Source organism: Amblyomma mixtum, chromosome 10, assembly GCF_055824585.1.
Source record: "Amblyomma mixtum isolate Tamu chromosome 10, ASM5582458v1, whole genome shotgun sequence".
NCBI lineage: Eukaryota > Metazoa > Arthropoda > Arachnida > Ixodida > Ixodidae > Amblyomma > Amblyomma mixtum.
The window spans coordinates 49754439-49762896 of record NC_143021.1 but is presented as its reverse complement, the minus strand read 5'-3'; the positions used below and the strand labels follow the sequence as shown (position 1 = coordinate 49762896).

Genomic DNA, 8458 nt, shown 5'->3' with positions numbered 1-8458 from the left:
TCTTGCGTATGGCCGATTTCTCCGCCATGTTGGCTTGGGTGGCCGCCGCTGCAATACCCAGCAAACCACAAACCTCCCATAGATGTCCAGATTAAGTCTGAACGTCTATGTACCAAACCAAAATCTCTCAGACGTCTTATCTACCAACCTTTTTTCGTGGAAAAGCTGCAGACGTACCCACGACATCATATCTGCCTTAACCTAGACTTCTCGTAGATATTACTTGTCACGTCCTGGGTATGTAAGCGAGATATATAATTTAAGAATTCCATATTTTTCAATCGTTCGATATTTCGTGTTGCCTTACTGCATTTAAAGTTTGAAATCGCTGTTGACTACAAATTGGAGGCATGACCAGCGCTGCCTGTGTTTTTGTGTTTTTTCGTGCTCGCTTCACGGCAACATTATCCTGCCTAGAAAGAAGAAAAATACGGGAAGTAGTAAAGACAAATCTGAATGCACACGCATCAGGTTTCTGACTCAACTGTACGCAGTTGGTTTGAAATGCCAGTCACTTTGGTCAGGATTCGCATTGTTATTTCATTACTATTCTTACATTCAATTTATACCTTGTGCTACAGCCTGCAAGCTATCTCAACCACACTGAAAAGTGAGGACACACTAAAAAACTTGTTTGTTATTTAGCAGCCAGGACTATATAATAACCATTTTTTCTGATTAAGCATGCTTTATTCAACTTATCCAACTATTTAAAATACAATAATTGGTTCAGTTCAATTTTTAGGAGTTATTTTTTTTTCAATAATGTCTTAAATCTGCTAATCGCGCTAGCAATGATAACTATTGGAATGTTGAGCTGAGGAAAGCTTAGGCATTTGTGTTGCTGAATGTGTGACCTCATATTTCTTGAGAATAAACTTCTTGAGTCCCGCTTTTTATCATCATGTCAACACTGTAATCATGTCCAGTGCAGGCCAAAAATTTCTCCAGTTAACCCTGTGCAAGCGGCGGCCCCCTTATCCCAGCAAACTTCCGAACCTCATCTGCCCACCTGCCCTGATCCTCTCTGCTGTGCTTGCATTCTCTCTGAATCCAGCCCGTTACCCTAATGATAATTGGTCATCTTGCCTTCATGCTACATGCGCTGCCCATATGCCTGTTCTATGCTGCGGACAGGCGGCGGCGGGGAAAGTGCGGTGAATTGTGTAAGCCGCCATCGCGTTGTAGTTCGTATCGTATTTTATCATTAATAGCGCAAATTGCGCATGGCGATTGCAGCTGTGAAAAAAGTAATATGCTACAATTTAAAAATAATTAACTTATTTTTCATGCCACACCAAGCCTGCTACTAAGTACAAAAAAGAGACGATACAAAATATGTGACAGTTTCGCACATCCGCACGAGACTAGGTTCAGCCATGGCGGCAGTGGTAGCATGAGTGGTAGAGCGCAGCGCGTGTGCGATTTCAATCGTGTTCCGTGGGAACATTGTGTTTGAAGAACCTCGACACAGAATTAATTATTCCCTTATTATTGCTGGCGAGATTGTTCAACCGTTCTTTCCTTGATGGAGCTGAAGGAAGACAGTTTGCTTGCTTTTACTACTCGGCGAAGTGGACCCGTCAGTACGAATTAGGACTACAAGTCGTTTTCACCGGCTGGGATCGTGACCTTTCTTGGTGCGTACTCAGTCTCAGTTTACTCATTGAAGTGTATTTTATGCTATTTTTGCGTTCGTAATGAAGAAATTCTAACGCATTTATCGGCGCGTTATATTTTTACGCTCACTCGTTTGGCTGTTTTGCCAAACTCGCTGTGTATTGAAACAAAGGCTGGTGATGTATGCAACTGGCCTCTACTACCGAAATGTGGGCATGCGTTCGGATGGTGTGCCGAAGTGCGTGTGCAAGCACACTCCGCTCAGCACGACTGCCTTTTAGTGCTGCAAGGGCAACCTTTCACGCTTCATAGACTTGCGCCGGTAAAAGTGGCGTAAATTACTGGGTTTGTTTGTTGTGGTTGCTGTGCCATTCTCTTGTCACCTGTAAAAGTGAACAATTATGCTTTATTTTGCAGCAACCCTGGCTTATTGGGCTTGGCAGAAGAGTATTGATGCCACCGCAGCTGTTAACCTGACGATTATGCTCAACGAGAAGATTCAGTGAAAGCGCCGAGCGCAATAAAATACTGACGCACTAGGAAGTCATCTGCAGTGTTTTGGGCTCCCATGATGGCCATGTACTCGCTTACTCAACTGTATTTGAGCTAGCTGGAGTGCTTGGACGTCCCGACGACTCCATAGGGAAGTCTGTGGCTGGGATGCAGTAGGTGTCCGTTCCATCTGGAATTGTAACAGGTGTCAGCTGCATCTCGTATTGCAGCTGGTTCCAGTCTGGAAATGTGTCTCTTAAAACAGTAGGACTGGAACCAGTTAGAAATTTTCACCTGGATATTGATCTATGTATTGTAAGGAAGAGAGTTGGAGTTCGATGCCCCAGCAGCTAGCGCCGACGAAGGCGAGGAAGAAGATAGGCGAAGCCGACGAAGTTCGGGTTTTGCGCTTGCGAACGCTGGCCTGCTGAGCGGCACCGCTGGGACAAGGACTGTGCCCGTCCACGCTAACTGTGCGAGTTTCCACATTACACTTGGTGGAGGTGCTGCTTGTTCTCCCCGTGGACCTACGCCACGATGCCCAGGCTACAAGGCTCTACCACGACGTCCGACACCTCGGTCCAACTTGCCCAGCCTGTCCTCTGTTCTGGTGCCGTCCGTCAGCGCGACCCGGCGATCTTCAGCGGCACTGACGACACTGACGTAGAAGATTGGCTCGCCTCCTACGAACGCGTGAGCGCATACAACAAATGGGATGACGTCGTTAAGCTCACGAACGTCATCTTCTACTTGACCGACGTCGCCAACTTATGGTTCCGCAACCACGAGGCGGATTTTACTACCTGGGCGGCTCTAAAAAGCAGCCTGACTGACGTTTTCGGCCGCCCCGCTGTCCGAAAACTTCGCGCTGAACAACGGTTGCGCAGTCGTGCCCAACAGAACGGCGAGAACTTCACAAGTTATATCGAGGACGTCGTTGATTTGTGTAAGCGGCTCAATCCATCTATGGGCGAGGCTGACAAAATCCGACACATTCTGAAAGGGATTGAGGACGATGCGTTTCAAATGTTGGTGTCTAAAGACCCCCAAACCATCACCGACGTCGTGTCTTTGTGCCAGAGCTACGACGAGCTCCGCAAACAGCGACATGTCACCCGCCGTACCACTTGCTCGGACGCCACCATTTCGAGCTTGGAAGCAGGCAGTCCTGCCCACGATCAGCCGACACTTCTTGAGCGCATCAAGCAGTTTGTGCGGGAGGAGGTGGCTCGTCAGTTATCGCTGGTTACCTCCCAACCCGCCCCTTCGCCATCGCTGTCGCCTTCAATTCAGCGTGTCATCCAGGAGCAGGTAGCAGAGGTCCTGCCGCCCACTAATCCACCCCCTCTGGTCACTGCACCGCTGACATATGCGGAAGCACTCATCCGGCCACGACCTCAGCCGGTTGTCCCCACTTATGCGCCACCTGTCAACGTGTATCCTCAGCAGCAGCTCGCCCCTGCGCTGCCACGCACTCACCATCCTTTGACTCGCACCGGTCCCCGCCCTATCAATCCGTGGCGCACCCCAGATAACCGGCCGATATGCTACGCCTGCGGTCTCGCTGGTCATGTGGCCCGCTGGTGCCGCACGCGCGGCTCCGGTCCTTACGACTACGGGCGCTCGCCAACGTACGACGCTCCATTGCCCTCCGTCCCTGTCTCTTCTCCTCTGCCGCCTCCGAATCCCTCTCTGCCTCGCGCCGACTCCTACAACCGAAGCCATCGGTCACCGTCTCCTCGACGCCGTTCGCCCTCTCCTATGCGCCGCCGGTCCCCACCACTTCAAGCGGAAAACTAGGCGCCGCAGTTCCGGAGGCAAGAACTGCGCCGTCAACGACCGTCTCAAGCCCTATCGCCGCTCCTATGAACGTTATTGAAGTGATCGTTGAAGGTCTTCCTGTTGACGCGCTTATTGACACTGGTGCTGCCGTGTCCATCATTAGTCGCAACTTGTGCCGCAAATTAAAAAAAGTGATGACGCCGCTTTCTGACCTTTCGCTTCGGACCGCCAGCGCTGACCCCATTCGCCCTCTCGCAGCGTGCACTGCCCGCCTCGTCATTCAAGGTCTCTCCTACACCATTGAGTTCGTCGTTCTCGCCCGCTCCTCTCATGACATCATCCTCGGGTGGGACTTTCTGTCCGCGCATCGCGCCATCATTGACTGTGCACGTGCTCAAATTGATTTGTCGCCGCTGTGTGATGCTCTTGTGGACGCCTCCCCTGTTACCGCCGCGCCTATTCTCGCCGCTGACGACGTCGACGTGCCAGCTTTCTCTTCTGTTCTTGTGCCGCTGACTTGTGCTGCCCTCTCTGACGATACTGTTCTTTATTCACCCTCTTCTCTTTGTGCGCACCGCAAGTCTGTTTTGCTCCCTCATGCCGTGCTCACCCTTTCTGGTGGTTGTGGCGCTCTGTACGTCGCGAACCCGTTGCCTTTCCCCACCACTTTACATCGGGGAGAATCGCTCGGCACGGTTGATGTCATCGATCTCGACGACGCTTCTCCTGTCCTTGATGACCCTGATGCCCATGACATCAACGCCCTCACCCCTCCCGCCGACGTCGCCGACCCGTCCTCCACGGATATGTTTTCCCATTCTGTCGACGCCGCTCTACCACCTCACCAACGCGCCCAGCTGATAGCTTTGCTGCAGCGCTTCCGCGCATCCTTCGACTCTCATCAAGCACCGTTGGGTCGTGCAACCGCTGTTCGCCACCATATCGACACTGGCACCCATGGACCCTTGCGCCAACGGCCCTATCGCGTCTCCTCCGCCGAGCGCCGCATCATTGATGAACAGGTGACCGACATGCTGAACCGCGGCGTGATCCAGCCCTCTCACAGTCCGTGGGCTTCTCCAGTCGTGCTCGTCAAGAAAAAGGACGGCTCCATTCGATTCTGCGTAGACTACCGCCGGCTAAACAAAATTACTCGGAAGGACGTCTACCCACTGCCTCGTATAGATGACGCGCTGGATTGCCTGCAGGGAGCGGAGTACTTTTCTTCGTTGGATCTGCGCTCTGGGTACTGGCAGGTGCCGATGGCCGACGTCGATCGCCCGAAAACAGCTTTCATCACGCCTGATGGGCTGTATGAATTTAATGTGATGCCCTTCGGTCTGTGCAACGCGCCTGCCACTTTTGAGCGTATGATGGACAACATCCTCCGTGGGCTTAAATGGCAGACATGCCTCTGCTACTTGGACGATGTTGTCATCTTCTCCCAGAATTTTCCGTCTCATCTTCTTCGCCTGGAGAGTGTTCTTCGCTGCCTCAGTGACGCTGGCCTGCAGCTGAACTTGAAAAAGTGTCGCTTCGGCGCTCGACAGCTGACTATCCTAGGCCACGTCGTGTCCAAGGATGGTGTACTCCCGGACCCTGCCAAGCTCCGCGCAGTTGCTGATTTCCCAAAGCCCACATCCCTGAAAGAACTCAGAAGCTTTCTTGGCCTTTGTTCTTACTTTCGCCGGTTCGTCAAGAATTTTGCTGCCGTTATCGCCCCGCTGACGCAACTTCTCGCTGGTAGCCACGACCTGTCGGCTTGGTCCCCTGCATGTGACGAAGCTTTTGCAACGCTGCGCCAGCTCCTCACCTCTCCTCCGATCTTGCGCCATTTCGACCCTTCCGCGCCTACAGAACTGCACACAGACGCCAGCGGCATTGGTCTCGGTGCCGTTCTAGCTCAGCGGAATCCTGGTTTCAATGAGTACGTCGTTGCCTACGCCAGCCGTGCGCTCACAAAAACGGAGACTAACTATTCCGTCACTGAAAAAGAATGTTTGGCGATTATTTGGGCGATCGCAAAATTTCGTCCTTACTTATATGGGCGCCCGTTCAATGTCATTACAGATCACCATGCCCTTTGTTGGCTGTCGTCACTCAAAGATCCATCTGGCCGCCTCGCTCGTTGGGCTCTGCGTTTACAAGTCATATTCTCTTTATATAGACGTCTAGGCTACGTAGACTGGGCATACTTACATGTTCACAAATATCTGATAAATGTAGAGCGTGATGTCTGCAGTACGTACCTACAACGTGAACTGGACCCCAATTTTCATGTTGTAGGTACGTAGATTTTTCGTAAACGGTACTAATATGAATGTCTAATGGAGGTGTCTAATGTCCAGCGTAAATATCTTGCTGATGTCTATGGTACGTTTTATGGTTTACTGGGCACCGCAGCTGTTAACCTGACGATTATGCTCAACGAGAAGATTCAGTGAAAGCGCCGAGCGCAATAAAATACTGACGCACTAGGAAGTCATCTGCAGTGTTTTGGGCTCCCATATGATGGCCATGTACTCGCTTACTCAATTGTATTTGAGCTAGCTGGAGTGCTTGGACGTCCCGACGACTCCATAGGGAAGTCTGTGGCTGGGCTGCAGTAGGTCTCCATTCCATCTGGAATTGTAACAGGTGTCAGCTGCATCTCGTATTGCAGCTGGTTCCAGTCTGGAAATGTCTCTTAAAACAGTAGGACTGGAACCAGTTAGAAATTTTCACCTGGATATTGATCTATGTATAGTCATATTCTCTTTATATAGACGTCTAGGCTACGTAGACTGGGCGTACTTACATGTTCACAAATATCTGATAAATGTAGAGCGTGATGTCTGCAGTACGTACCTACAACGTGAAATGGACCCCAATTTTCATGTTGTAGGTACGTAGATTTTTCGTAAACGGTACTAATATGGATGTCTAATGGAGGTGTCTAATGTCCAGCGTAAATATCTTCCCAGTAAACCATAAAACGTACCATAGACATCAGCAAGATATTTACGCTGGACATTAGACACCTCCATTAGACATCCATATTAGTACCGTTTACGAAAAATCTACGTACCTGCAACATGAAAATTGGGGTCCAGTTCACGTTGTAGGTACGTACTGCAGACATCACGCTCTACATTTATCAGATATTTGTGAACATGTAAGTACGCCCAGTCTACGTAGCCTAGACGTCTATATAAAGCGAATATGACTATACATAGATCAATATCCAGGTGAAAATTTCTAACTGGTTCCAGTCCTACTGTTTTAAGAGACACATTTCCAGACTGGAACCAGCTGCAATACGAGATGCAGCTGACACCTGTTACAATTCCAGATGGAACGGAGACCTACTGCATCCCAGCCACAGACTTCCCTATGGAGTCGTCGGGACGTCCAAGCACTCCAGCTAGCTCAAATACAGTTGAGTAAGCGAGTACATGGCCATCATGGGAGCCCAAAACACTGCAGATGACTTCCTAGTGCGTCAGTATTTTATTGCGCTCGGCGCTTTCACTGAATCTTCTCGTTGAGCATAATCGTCAGGTTAACAGCTGCGGTGCCATCAATACTCTTCAGCCGAGCCCAATAGGCCAGGGTTGCTGCAAAAGAAAGCATAATTGTTCACTTTTACAGGTGACAAGAGAATGGCACAGCAACCACAACAAACAAACCCAGTAATTTACGCCACTTTTACCGACGCAAGTCTATGAAGCGTGAAAGGTTGCCCTTGCAGCACTAAAAGGCAGTCGTGCTGAGCGGAGTGTGCTTGCACACGCACTTCGGCACACCATCCGAACGCATGCCCACATTTCGGTAGTAGAGGCCAGTTGCATACATCACCAGCCTTTGTTTCAATACACAGCGAGTTTGGCAAAACAGCCAAACGAGTGAGCGTAAAAATATAACGTGCCGATAAATGCGTTAGAATTTTTTCATTACGAACGCAAAAATAGCATAAAATACACTTCAATGAGTAAACTGAGACTGAGTACGCACCAAGAAAGGTCACGATCCCAGCCGGTGAAAACGACTTGTAGTCCTAATTCGTACTGACGGGTCCACTTCGCCGAGTAGTAAAAGCAAGCAAACTGTCTTCCTTCAGCTCCATCAAGGAAAGAACGGTTGAACAATCTCGCCAGCAATAATAAGGGAATAATTAATTCTGTGTCGAGGTTCTTCAAATACAATGTTCCCACGGAACACGATTGAAATCGCACACGCCCTGCGCTCTACCACTGCCGCCATGGCTGAACCTAGCCTCGTGCGGATGTGCGAAACTGTCACATATTTTGTATCGTCTCTTTTTTGTACTTAGTAGCAGGCTTGGTGTGGCATGAAAAATAAGTTAATTATTTTTAAATTGTAGCATATTACTTTTTTCACAGCTGCAATCGCCATGCGCAATTTGCGCTATTAATGATAAAATACGATACGAACTGCAACGCGATGGCGGCTTCACAATTCACCGCACTTTCCCCGCCGCCGCCTGTCCGCAGCATAGAACAGGCATATGGGCAGCGCATGTAGCATGAAGGCAAGATGACCAATTATCATTAGGGTAACGGGC

At 49.8% G+C, this 8458-nt stretch overlaps 1 long non-coding RNA gene across 1 annotated transcript; it reads left to right on the top strand.

Moving 5' to 3' along the window:
- The first annotated feature begins 1389 nt into the window (after nt 1-1389).
- Nucleotides 1390-2167, top strand: LOC149325749 (uncharacterized). The gene is made up of 2 exons (XR_016286348.1): nt 1390-1640; nt 2038-2167. It is a non-coding gene; the product is annotated as an uncharacterized LOC149325749 (long non-coding RNA).
- The last annotated feature ends 6291 nt before the right edge of the window (nt 2168-8458 follow it).